This window comes from Dasypus novemcinctus, unplaced genomic scaffold, assembly GCF_030445035.2.
Source record: "Dasypus novemcinctus isolate mDasNov1 unplaced genomic scaffold, mDasNov1.1.hap2 scaffold_157, whole genome shotgun sequence".
Taxonomy (NCBI): Eukaryota; Metazoa; Chordata; class Mammalia; order Cingulata; family Dasypodidae; genus Dasypus; species Dasypus novemcinctus.
Window position 1 is genome coordinate 328,511 of NW_026688157.1, and position 14,342 is coordinate 342,852.

Here is a 14,342-nt window from a genome sequence, read left to right on the forward strand (position 1 = left end):
CTCCATGTGTGTGGCACCATTTCTTTGCAGACTGCACTTTTTTCATGCTGGTGGTTCTCCTTACGGGGTGCATTCCTTGCGTGTGGGGCTCCCCTACGTGGGGACATCCCTGCGTGGCACGGCACTCCTTGCGTGCATCAGCACTGCATGTGTGCCAGCTCACCACATGGGTCAGGAGGCCCTGGGTTTGAACCTTGGACCTCCCATGTGGTAGGCGGACGCCCTATCCATTGGGCCAAATCCACTTCCCATCATTTTATAATTTTTTATCTCTTTATTTTCTTTAGGTGTTTTCCTAATTTCCTTTTGTTCTTTGTGTATGTTTTCCTTTAGCTCATTGGTCATATTTAAGACTGTTGATTTAAAGTCTTTGACCAATAGTTCAAATGTCTGACCTTGGGGGTGTTTCTGGCAAATTCTTTTTCTCTTGTGAATGGGCCATACTTCTCTGTTTTGTATGTTTTTTAATCTTTTGTTGAGGACTGGGCATTTTGGCTTAATTATGTTGTTATAACTCTGGGAATCTAGTTCTCCCCTTCCTCTTGGATTGCTAGATTTTTGTTGTTGTTGAGGGCTAGAGGCATCAATTTATGACTTTTTAAAACTATTTTTGCTCCCAAATGGGGAGTGAAGAGAAAAAAAAAGAAAAAAGGTGCTGCCTCTTTAAGATTCCTCTGCCCCTTTTGCCTGAGGGGATTTAGAATAACCCTTACCCTCAGAGCAAGCCCCACAGTGATCTGAAGTTGCTGATGAAAAGCAGTGATCAGTCAGATCCGCACACCCTTGGAGTTCGGAAGACCAAGCCCTAGAGTTCACTCCTGTGCCAGCAGGCTTCACTAGTTGCCCAGGCTGCCATTTCCACTGCTGCCTGCCATGCTGTTGGGGGATTGAGGTGGTGGTCAATAAAGAGACGGTGAAATTTACTGGTGTTTATGCAATTTACCTGCCTCCTCCTCCAACTTTTCCCTTAATATTGAAGAGTGTTCCACTAGACTCCAGAGTTCCCACAGTTGATTTGGACATTTGTTCTCAGTTCATTGTTTTTGTGGAGGGCCCCATTCTTGGAGATTCCTGCTCTCCCATCTTCCCACAGTTCTCCTGTAGCATGTTGAGATTTTGTTTGGGAATCTAATAATTTTTTTTAAAAAATATTTATTTATTATTATTTTTTTTTAATTACATTAAAAAAAATATATGAGGTCCCATTCAACCCCACCGTCCCCGCCCCCACTCCCCCCACAGCAACACTCTCTCCCATCATCGTGATACATCCCTTGCACCTGGTAAGTTCATCTCTGAGCATCACTGCACCCCATAGTCAATGGTCCACATCATAGCCCAGACTCTCTCACGTTCCATCCAGTGGGCCCTGGGGGGATCTACAGTGTCCCGTAATTGTCCGTGAAGCACTATCCAGGACAACTCCACGTCCCGAAAACGCCTCCACATCTCATCTCTTCCTCCCGTTCCCCACACCCAGCAGCCCCCATGGCTACCGTTCCCACACCCATTTCACATTTCCTCTGTGGACATTGGATTGGTTGTGTCCATTGCACACCTATGTCAAGTGAGGGCTTAGATTCCACATGGGTACTGGATGCACTCTTCCCGCTTCTAGTTGTAGACACTCTAGGCTCCATGTTGTGGTGGTTGACCTTCTTCAACTCCATGTTAGCTGAGTGGAGTAAGTCCAATAAGTCAAAGTGTAGGAGCTGAAGTCTGTTGAGGCTCTGGGCCTGGGTGTCATATTATCAGTCCAGAGATTCAAATCCCCTACATATATTTTAAACTCAGCACCAACTACAGTTCCAATAAAGTAGCATGCAAGTCTTGTGAAAAGAGATCCCCTCTGAGTCCATTTCCATCACACAGAAACACCAGCTCCAAAGAAGGGCCATCTGTCATGGCAGTGAACCCCTTCTGCCATGACCATAGAACCCGTGGGTCTCTTTATCCCTCAAAAGAACCAATATCTGGGGTTGTATCTACCTTATCTGTCTCTTAGACTCTGTTCAGTTGTACATAGGGGTATTCCTTCTGACAACCTCCAGACTCTTTTTTAGAGACTCACAGCCTTATAATCTCATTTCTCCTTTCCATTTCCCCCTTACATTAGGTCAAACCGCTTCCCGAAGTCATGTTATTATATGTAGACAGGTATATTCTGCTGTTCCGCATTGAATCTTTAATTCAAGGTCATTTTCTAGTTGCTTCTTCAGCTGGTATGTGCTAGTGATCCCTCGGTGGCAGGGAGGCTCATCCCCGGGTGTCGTGTCCCACGCTGGGGGGAAGGGAATCTAATAATTTTTAATGGCCAGGTTAATGTAATGTAACAGGTATGTTACATTACATTGTATATTTGTGCAATCTTTTATTTAACAATATCTCCTTGTTGGTTCAAAATAATCCTTTTAAAATGTTTGGCCTTTTTTTTTCTTTTTTAATTTGGGGTATCCTTGAGTTCTAGGTTTTGTATAAAACTTTTAGTGGCTTTTTACATTCATTAGTACCAATTTGTTCAACTGAGAGATATATGTCCTGTTTTGTGTTTACATAATCATGAAAAAGTTAAGTTCAGGTCTAAGTTAGATGGTAGCTAAGGTTTGTCTACCAGAATTGCTCTAGAAATTTAACTTTATCAGACTTGATGCCCTATATTTTTAAAAATCTCCCTTGTTTGGCATGTGGCAATGGGTTAAAAAGAATAAAAACAACAAAAAATAACTTAATGAAATAATTGAAGATTCCTACTCCTAATAATCAAGTTACAATGACTTGCTAGATGGAAGCACAACATTTAATTTAGATAGTCTACCAAATAGGATGTGTACAAAGTCAGGGAGTTTCAGTTGACTGCTTTATTGTGGCGAGGAAAAGGCCAATAGAAATCTACACCTGTTGAGAAACAGAAAATATAATGACCTTGCCACTGATCTTTACTGTCAAGAGCAGGGTTAACTTTGCATATCTGCCAAAAATGGAGCATCTAATTTGCTGAATTCCTTTCATTTTCCATATTTAACAGCGTACCTGAAATTATTGCTGGACTTCCATCTGCTGAGTTGCTATAAAGTTGAGAAATAGGAATGCAAATTCGAACTAGGAATTTTTCCATTAACTGTCTGGTAAATATTTATTGAATTAAGTGTTTTCTTAAAATCATCATAATTGGCTATCTTTAGAGCCATGCCAGTTTGCTGTCCTTCTATGTAAGTGTTTTTTAAAAGTTATTTATTTCTGACAGGTTAACTTATTTGACTCAGAATCCTTCCTGCAGAAATCTGCTTTGTATTATAATTTAAATACAGTACTCTTATTCAGTATTTTATTGTAGCTCTGGAAACAAAGTACATTAACATGAAGCCAGGTAGTATAGTTCTAGTGTGTGGACAGCATGTGCTAATTTAAAAATGAGGGAATGAAAAAGAATCGTGTGACTGTTTGTTCTTCCAGTAATTTTTAGATCTTTTAAAAGGTTTGTTAAAAGGTAATTATGCCGTGGCAATTCTACTGTACATTGATGTATCACTAAAAATGGAGAGGTTAGTTCAGTTTGATTTTCTTCTGTCTGGGTGTAATTTTAATTTTAGTTTTTTCTTTTTCTTGTCAGTTTGTTTTTGTTCTGCCTGGGTTTCACTTTTACTTTAGTTTTTTTCATGTTTGACGTCAGAACTTTTTTTGTCCAATTAGGTTTGGTTTTTAAATTTTTATTTATGTATATTTCTTAGAAGTGTTTAAAATTTCTCATGGCTTTAGAATGTCATATTTTAATCCTTTGCAACTATCTGGGCATCTGTTTGGTTCACTAAAATATTCTAGACAAGATGAGCAAGATCCAGATCAATTCATGAGAACTTTTAAAAATAACTCTTAGTGTGTTCTGGTCACCACGAGGGGGATTGTAATACCACAGTCGACTGCAAAGTATACAAAAACAGTAAAACAAGTTTAATATGAATTGGAAGTAAATGAAATAAAAGGAAATTAATGAGCACTAAATTAAATTTCCATAAAGTAAGCCCCTGAATATTTTACTGTTTTTTTCTCACTGCATAAAAAGAAAGCAGCTAGAAATAAAAGAGAGAAATCTAACAGATGTTCCACAGCAAAAGACTTGAGCTTATTTTTCATGTTCCTATTAAAATGATGAACTGATTGCTCATTGGCTAAAATTTATGTGGTGTTGTAAGATTTAAAAAATGTCACAGCCTTAGCTTTTAGCTTCATAAGCTTTGCATTTCTCCCACCTCATCTCTTTTGGCTTTGAGATTTCTCCTTCCCACCTTTCTTTCCTTCTTGCCTCCCTCCTCTTCATTCCTTCCTTCCTTCCTTCAGTTTTATACCATGTGGCTCTCTGCACAAAATACTGTAGCATAATCCCAGATTTTATGAACACAAGCAGTGGATGACATTGTCAAAGCCTAGTGAGCCAGAAGCTACTTATTTAGCCCTGCCTTTGTTCCATCAAACTCATGTGAAGCCACAAGACTTTATATGTGACGACTCACTCAGTGCCACAGGAACTTGAACCTGTCATTATTGCATAATAATTAAGATAAACTCAGCATTTATGATAGAATTAGCTCTGTGATAAATATTGTTGATGAATTATCAGTCTTCATAGTAGAAATGTGAGATAGGAACTATTACCTTATACAATTGAGACACTTGGCATGAATAGGCCAGGTGATTTGTTCAAAGTCACATAACCAGGTAAGCAATATATGGGATTTGAAAAAGTTTTTATAATATTGTCTTTCATTGCTTTTTTTTTTCCACTCAGCATTATAGAGTTCCCATGTGCTTTTATTATATCTACCTAAATTCTTTTAATTAAGAGGTATTTCCTAGTATAGGTGTATCATAATGTATGTGATCATCCCATTCCTATTTGGTGAACATGTAGATTGCCTCCATTTTCTCACTGTAAGGTAATGTTGTGGCAACCATCATTGCTTATGTAGCCTATCACATGGATGTATTACTAAGTGTTTTGAATGAGAGATTCTTAGTCATTTGTATAAACACTAAGTCCTGCCATACGTTCCCCTTCCTTGTTGCTACTGGATATTGTCTGTTAAAAGAAAAATTATCAGTCTGAAAGGTGAAAAAATTAGTATATAACTTTTATTTTCTGGCGGCGGACTTGGCCCAGTGGTTAGGGCATTCGTCTATCACATGGGAGGTTCGCGGTTCAAACCCTGGGCCTTCTTGACCCGTGTGGAGCTGGCCGGTGCGCAGTGCTGATGCGCGCAGGGAGTGCCGTGCCATGTAGGGGTGTCCCCCGTGTGGGGGAGTCCCACGCGCAGGGAGCGTGCCCCATGGGGAGAGCTACCCAGCGCTAGGTGCAGCCTGCCTAAGGATGGTGCCGCCCACACGGAGAGCTGACGCAACAAGATGTCGCAACCAAAAAAAACACAGATTCCCGTGTCTCTGACAACAACAGAAGTGGACAAAGAAGAAGCAGCGGATGGACACAGAGAACAGACAACCAGGGTGGGAGGTGGGAAGGGGAGAGAAATAAATAAATAAACCTTTAAAAAAAAACTTTTGTTTTCCTGATCACTAATGAGATTAAACAGTTTCTAAGGATTAACTCTGATTTTTGTGTGTGTGTGGGTAAATTACATACTTTGTCCAGTTTTCTTTTTCTTTCTTGTTTGAATTACAGGAAATTATATTTAGGAAATTAGCCCATTATCTCCCATATTTGCAAATATCTTCATTTATCCCATTCACCTTTAAATTTCATTTCTTGTATCTTTTGCCATGTAGATGTTTTACATTTTTATGTCATCTTTGCTGCCACTCCTTTATACTTTCTCTGTTTGGGTTCATGTTGATCTCTTTTAAAACACAGATTTGATCATTTTCCTCCCCTACTTAAAAAAACAAATACCTTGGTTGTTTCCCACTGATAGGCAGTATCATATAGTGTATGGGGATAAGGGAATATAGACATTTTATTTGGTTCAAAACTGGATTCTGCTACTTACCTGGGTAGGTCACAAAACTATTCACCTTGTGGAGTTGTTGGAAATCTTAAATAGGCTAATTTCTTTAAGTGCTTATAAGAGTACTCAGCATATAGTAAACCCTCAGTAAATAGTAACTGCTCTTATTCTGTTTCTTCCTCTCAGTCTTATTGTGTGCCATTGACCTGTTAGTTCCCATGCTCCAGCCAAATGGCCTTCTCTCAGTTCTTTAACATTGCAGGGCCTTCCTGTATGCTAGTCCTGCTGGAACACTCTTCCCTTCTTCCACTTTCTGCCTAACTGCTATTTCTCCTTTTAGTATCGGTTTGAAGATTATTTTTTCACGGATGCCCTCAGTGACCTCTCAGTTTAGGTGAGGCAACCAGTACTTTTAAAAGTTTAGTTTAAGAAAACCTAGGAAGTTGTAGGTTTACAGAAAAATCATGTAAAAAATACAGCATTCCCATAACCCCCCCCCCATTGTTTACACTTTGCATTATGTGATACCTTTGTTAAAAGTGAGGAACGAATGTTAAAATTATCCTACTAACTAGCCTGTAATTTACATTAGGATGGTTTGTCTTTTCCTCCTATGTACCACCCTCTTATTAGCACCTTGCATTAGCGTGGTACATTTGCTATAATTCATGTAAGTACATTTTTATAATTGTATTATTAATTATAGTCTGTTTACAGTAGGGTTCACTGTGTACAATCCTATGTTTTATCTTTTCATTTTTATTCTAGTAACATATATACAACTGGAAATTTATTCTTTTAACCACATTCACATATATAATTCACTGCTAATTCCATTCACAATATTGTGCTACTATCACCGCTATTTCCAAATCTTTAAATCAATTTAGATTGTACAGAATCTAAAATTCAATACAAATTAAACATTAACTCCCCATTCCCTACCCCCAACCCAGCCCTTGATAACCTATATTATAGATTCTAACTCTGTAAGTTTGCTTATTCTAGTTATTTCATATCAGTGAGTTCCTACAATATTTGTCTTTTTGTGTCTGACTTAACTTCACTTAGCATAATGTCTCCAAGGTTCATCCATGTTGTTGCATGTATCCCAACTTCATTCCTTTTCACAGCTGAATAATATTCCCTTGTATATATATGCTACATTTTGTTTATCCATTCATCAGTCGACAGACAAATGGATTGCTTCCATCTTTTGATAATTGTGAATAATGCCACTGTGAACATTGGTGTGCAATTATCTGTTTGAGTTCCTGCTTTCAGTTCTTTTGGGTATTTATCCACCAGCAGTGAATGAGTATTCCTATTTCTCCACATCCTGTCCAACACTTATAATTTTTTAAAAATTGGAGTCATTCTAATGGGTGTAAATTGTATCTTGTGATTTGGATTTGCATTTCTCTAATAGCTAATGATGTTGAACATCTTTTCATGTACTTTTTTTTTTATCCCCCCCTTGTGGCTTTTTGCATGCTGTCTGCTCTCTCTGTCCATTCACTGTGCGTTTTTCTGTGTCTGTATTTATTTTTATTTATTCCCCACCCCCTGTTTGTGGCTTGCTTGCTGTCTGCTCTCTGTGTCCATTTGCTGCATGCTCTTCTGCGATTTTGCTTGTCTTCCTTTTTGTTGCATCACCTTGCTGAGTCGGCTCTCCGCACTGCTTGGAGGCGGGCAGCATCCCGTGGCACTTGCAGGCGGGTGGCTCTCTGCAGTGTGTGGGCGAGCCTACTTTCACAAGGGGGCCCCAGGCTGTGAACCCAGGGCCTCCCATATGATAGACGGGAATCCAACTGACTGAGCCACAGCCATTTCCCTTTATGTACCTTTTAGCCATATGTATATCCTTTTTGGAGAAACATCTGTTGAAATCTTTGCACATTAAAAAAAAAATTTGGTTGTTAGTCTTTTTATTGTTGAATTGTAGGATTTCTTTATATATTTTGAATATTAAACTCATATTGGATATGTGGTTTTCAAATATTTTCTCTTATTGATTAGGTTGTCTTTTCACTTTTGTGATAAAGTGCTTCTTTTTTTTTTTTTTTAATTCATTTGTATTTTTCTTATACAGGATCAGATATGTAAAAACCAGTACCAAACTCTTGGTAAAATGATTTGATCTGATTGATTTGGTTACATACTTTCTGTACACAAAACACTCTAAATTTTAAAAAAAGACAAAACACATGTCATATTACAAAATGTAGAAATAAATTTTTTTGGGACATGGATGTGGCTCAAGCGATTGAGTTCCTACCTACCACATGAGAGAGGTCCTGGGTTCGGTTCCTGGTGCTTGCTAAAGAAGACAAGCAAGACAGTGAGCTGACACAATGGACTGGCATGGTGAGCGATGCAACAAGAGACACCAGGAAGAAAACATAAAGACATCTACAACAAAGCAGAAAGCAGAGGTGGTGCAAGCGATTAGGCACTTCCCTACCACATTGGACGTCTTGGGTTGAGTTCCTGTTGCCTCCCAGAAAAAACAGCAAAAACAAGGAAGACGAACAGACACAGCAGGTGCAGACAATGAGGGGGTAGGGAGAAATAAATAATATTTTTAAAAATAACTTTTTAAAGAAGTTAAAGTACTAGCACATAAATGATGTGTAGTATATTCGGGAAATGGTCTCTGCCAATTCCCTCTTTTCCCAATTAAATAAATCTAAAATTTCTTTCTTTTAAACAGCATATATCTAGTTTACAAAAGTTGCACTTTTAGAAGTTGCTTTCTGATTATGTCATGAGAACACAATTTGTAATTAATAATCCTCTCACTCAAGATCACCATCTTTTACAGAGAACTCTTCTAACAAGTTGTGGTCAGCAGCCCCCCAACATACTAATTTTTTTACTCTGTTTTACATGCTTTCCATATATTGTGTAGTTAGTAAAAGAAATGGCATTTCACATCCTAAATAGTATGGCAAAATACTGCCTAGCAATTACCTTAGATTTAATAGAATTACAAATAATTTTTTTTTTTTTTTAAGATTTATTCATTTATTTTTACCCCCTCCCTCCATTGTCTGCTCTCTGTATCTATTCACTGTGTGTTCTTCTGTGTTGGCTTGTATTCTCATTAGGTGTCTCTGGGAACCGATCCTGGGACCTTCTGGAGTGGAAAGAGGCAGTTGTTTTCTTGTGCTACCTCAGCTCCCTGGTCTTCTGCATCTCTTATTATCTTTCCTCTGTGTCTCTTTTTGCTGTGTCATCTTGCTGCATCAGCTCTCTGCGTGGGCCAGCACTTCTAAGTGGGGCAGCACTTTGCGAGGGCCAGCTCACCACATGGGCCAGCTTGCCTTCACCAGGAAGCCCTGGGTATCGAACCCTGGACCTTCTATATGGTAGACGGGAGCCTAGTTGCTTGAGCCACATCCGCTTCCCACAAATAGGTTTTGATAATGCCTTTACTTCAAAAAAATGTTTTATAAGAAAAAAAACCTTGAAAGATCTGTAAAATTATGTTTTAATTTCCCTTTCTAATATACCTTTTCTATGGCAAAATTATTGGAAAAAATGGTGAAATTTATTGATTCATTTAGAACTAAAAAGATGAGATATCCTGGCAGTTGCTTTATAATAAGGAACATAGTATAAATAGCACCTTATTGTGAATTCTGTAGGGGTTTTTACGCTTAAAGTACTGGGAAATAGCTATTAAAAATTCCTCTTACATTAGGAGTTCTAGCTTTAATGTTCTTTGACAAAGGCCATATCTTATGGCCTTAAAAAAAGCAACAAACAATTATATCTGGTTTTATCTATTAGTAAACATATAGTCAGGGTTCATATTTTATTCTAGAAAAGTATTTATTATGTTCATTAATAAAAGTTCCAACTAATTTCACTAAGTTTTTCTTGTATTTTCTAATGACACAAACCTACTATAGAATTACTTCTAAAACTTGGTAATATACATGATTGTTTTAACTATTTGAAAATAGTCTATCAAAATATTTTTTAAAAGTATAGTAGCACTATACTTTTTTTTCTGTTAGCTCCCTTTTTTTTTCCCTAGAAGGAATGGTACAACTCATTTTGCAATTAGTGCTAACAAATGAAGAAAAGAATAGTGTTCCCTTCCATTCAGTAGCTACATAAACACCTAGCCCATCTCTCTAGTATGCTTAAAGAGGGAAAGTAACTGAGAACATAAACCGTGGGTCCTTTAGGAAAAAGAAATGACTTCATTGTGTTGGAAGCAACAGTGCTCACCTACTACATGCTTATTAGCATTTAGCTTGGATAGGGCAGCATCAGCCTGCTGGTCCTCCAATCACATAAAGTGCACCAAAGTCTCCTTTTCTTCTACAACAGAATCTTTTGGTACAAAGATTGTAATTGAAAATTGTTACTTTGTTCTTTGGGGCACCTGGCACATCTTGTTTGTCTAGTTCCATTTCACAACTAGTATCCTTTTCACTATATTCCATAATTTCATTACTTCATCTCTGACCTTTTTACTTGCCTTCTTCCCAACAAGATACAATGTATTCTGTACCTCTATATTCTGGTATCTCAAAAAGGATCTTATTTAAGGTCCTCAACAAATAAGCAACCCCCTGGGAATTGAATTACTCAGGTCTTTAAAAAACAATGCATTTGAAGATTAAATTCATAGATTATAAATAATGTCAGTTCAAAATATTCAGCAGTGGAGGATTTCATTGGCATTGCTTGCAAACTGCGTGCCAGGTGAACCTGATGCTTGCTCTCAGTCCTTAAATGCTAATAATAAAAATAATTTTTAAAATCCCAAAACTTTTTTGGTTGCATAAGAGGTGTTGAATATATATTTCATGTCTTTTTTATAACAACTGTAGCAAACAGACTTAGGATAATATACTTAGGGATCCATTTCACTGAATTCAGAAACATGTCTCCACCATATGTCTTCAGAGAGCTTTTTTTTTTTTTTTAACATCCTTAGAGGGCATTTTTTAAAACATTTGATTAAGTCTTTTGATATACAAACATTTTTAATTTTGAGGAGATCCCATTTATCTATTTTTTCTTTTGTTGCTTCTGCTTTAGGTATAAAATCTAAGAAACCATAGCCTAACACAAGATCCTAAAGATGCTTTCCTATATTTTCTTTTATAGTCCTACTTATTCTATTTAGGTCTTTGTTCCATTTTGAGTTAATTTTTATATATGGTGTGAAATAGGAGTCCTCCTTCATTCTTTTCCATGAGGATATCCAGTTTTCCCAGCACCTTTTAATGAAAAGACTGTTCTTCAATTCAGTGAACTTGGCAGCCTTGTCAAAAATCAATTGACCATAGATGTGAGTGTCTATTTCTGAACTCTCAATTTGATTCCAGTGGTGTTTGTATCTATCCTTGTGCCATGACCGTGCTATTTTGACCATGGTAGCTTTGTAATCTTTAAAGTCAGGAAGTGTGAGTCCTCCAACTTTGTTTTCTATTCCAAGATGCTTTTAGCAATTCGGGGCTCCTTACCTTTACAGATAAATTTGATAATTGGCTTTTCCATTTCTGCCAAGTAGGATGTTGGGATTTTGATTGGGATTGCATTGAATCTGTCAGTCATTTGGGGCAGAATTGACATCTCAACAATATTTAGTCTTCCAATCTGTAAACAGAGAATGTCCTTCCATTTATTTAGATCTTCTTTGATTTCTTTTAGCAAAATTTCATAGTTTTCTGTTTATAACTCTTTAACATCCTTGGATAAATTTATTCCCAAATTTTTTAGTTGCCATTGTAAATGGAGTTTTTTCCCTTCATTTCCTCTTTAGACTGCCCATTGCTAATGTATATAGAAATACTACTGATTTTTGTGTGTTGATCTTGTACCTTTGCTGAATTCATTTATTAGCACTAGTAGCTTTGTTGTAGACTTTTTATATATACGATCATGACATCTAGAAAAATAAGTTTTACTTCTTCCTTTCCAATTTGGAGGCCTCCTTTTGTTTCTTTTTCTTGCCTAACTGCTCTTGCTACATCTTCAAGTACAATGTTGAATAATAGTGGTGACAGTGGGCATCCTTGTCTTGTTCCCAATCTCAGAGGGAAAGCGTTCAGCCTTTCAACATTGAATATAATATTAGCTGTGGATTTTTTGTATATGCTTTTCATCATGTTGAGAACGTTTCCTTCTATTCTTCTAAGTTTTTTTTATCAAGAAAAAATACTGGATTTTGTCGAATGCCTTTGCTGCATTAATTGAGATGCAGAATGTGGTATATCACATTAATTAATTTCTTATTTTGAACCACCCTTACATACCTGGGATAAAACTCACCTGATCATGCTATATAATTCTTTTTATCTACTTCCTGTTGGATTCAATTTGCAATGGTTTCATTGAGGGTTTTTGCATCTATATTCATAAAAGAAATTGGTTTGTGATTTTCTTTTTTTGTGGTGGGTCTCTGTGGACTTGGGTCCCTGTGTCTGGAGATGCGTGGGGTTCTAACTTGACCCTGGGAATGGTTCTGTAGTCTACATCTGCCCCAGGCAGGACTCAAGCCATGCTGCCTGTGTTTTACTCCCAAGCTATGTGGGACCAAGTGAGAGGGATGAGTCGACTGGCATGTTCAGGAAGAATATCTCCTATGTGTTCTTGGAGATTATTTTTCTTTTTCTTGGATTCCATATTTGTGGAGTCCTTCTCCATTCTCTGTTGTCCTCCAGAGTTCTATGTAAGTGGGATTTGTCTTTTTATTTGGTGATTCTGAGGGGACATTTTTCCAGGGGATCTTCTATGTTGCATGTTGATGATGTCACTACACCTAGTACTTCTTTTTTTTTTGCAGATGAAACTATTTTATTTCACAGTTGAGTTTAAAACCACAAAGATATGAGGTTCTTCATCTAAAAACAATAGTACAGATACCCTACTTTCTAGAAAATTATTATATACATCCTCTCAAAAGAAAAAAAGCACCCTATTATGTTATCAGTTGGGTTACTTTGAAAAAACTCACTTTTGGACTAATTCCTAAAACATACCATTCTACCACTCTGCATCTTTTGGTTCAGAGTAAAGTTTATTGTCACTCTGGTACTGATCCTGCATTGTTACATATTTGATAATACACATATAGTCTGGTTTATCACATTAGTTCCATTGGTTTATCAGCTTTTTCTGCAAGTTCATAAGAGGTTAAGCAGGCTGTGCCTTTCTCTGTGATCTTTCTTAAGACCTTCCAGGAATGGAAACACATCATCATCATCATAGATTATAAACTTAAGTCTTTACCAACAAGTCAGATGGACACATTCTTTGTAGTTAGGTCTTGCTCTGCAGGAAGTGTCTCTCTTAAGGCTTGCAGACCATGTTTATCCAGTTCATTCAAATTACACTTCATAAACTCAGACATATGTCTCTCTAAGTAAGCATGAGCTGATTGAGAATGGGCTCCAATAGACATAGATCTGCAGTCAAAATAGTCAGCAGATTGACAGGTTTGTAAAATGTGAGGGCCCATATCATCATAACCAGCAGTGAGCAGTCCCACACCATATGGTCTTTGGTCATATTGTTGTGTTGGTATCTGGGTCTTACTTCCAATTAGAGAAACAAGATGAGACACAGGAAGAGTTCTGTCAAATACGAATCTGGAATCCAAACACTACTGGCGCATGGAATTACATAGCAGTCTAGCATCAGCAGTAACCCCCGCAACTGAAATACCAATATGCTTGTCAACACGGAGAATTTTTTTTCTGATGGGCTGCAAGCTCTGATTGTGTGCTCTTCAGTGCAGCCAACACTGCGTGGGTTTTCAATTTCAGACCAACTGTGGCTGAACCTTGCTTGACAATTTCCATTGCACATTCAATTTGATGACTTCTGCTCCGAGGGCTCCGGTGACGTCATTATCATACTGGTTGTGACACATGACTCTGGCGTGGGACTGGCTGCAGCCTCCTGCAAAGCCTCAGATCAAGGTCCACACCCAGTACTTTTAAATTGTTGGATTAATTTCTGTCCTCATTGAAAATAAGCTCCATGAATATAGGAACCATGTATCTCTTGACTGTGTTACTGCCAGCCCCTAGAGTAGTGGCTGGTAATGAGCTGGTGTTTGATAAATATGGCTGGGGTGAATGGAGTGTGCAGTTAGAATGTTTTGGGCTTGGGTGTGAAAGCAAACAGAGGAGAGAGCATGCTTAGAGGCTTTAAATCTCTTGGCTAGGTTTCTGTTCAATTGTCCTTGTCTTTGCAATTGTGGTTTTCAGTGTTGAAGTTGTATGATATAATTTAGAATAAACTGACAGTTATCTTAAATGGGATATTCATAATTTTAACAATTTAAAAATGTATTACACATATCATAAAATTTGCTGTTAGAATAGTTTTTTTTTCTCTTTTTATTTTTTTTCAAAT

At 37.5% G+C, this 14,342-nt stretch overlaps 1 protein-coding gene and 1 pseudogene across 3 annotated transcripts in view; one reads left to right on the forward strand and one right to left on the reverse strand.

Annotated features, from left to right (window-relative positions):
* Positions 1-14,342, forward strand: part of SFMBT1 (Scm like with four mbt domains 1) — a 191,524-nt gene that overhangs the window by 82,992 nt on the left and 94,190 nt on the right. The window lies entirely within an intron of this gene.
* On the reverse strand, positions 13,066-13,854 carry LOC101416300 (proteasome subunit alpha type-1 pseudogene; annotated as a pseudogene).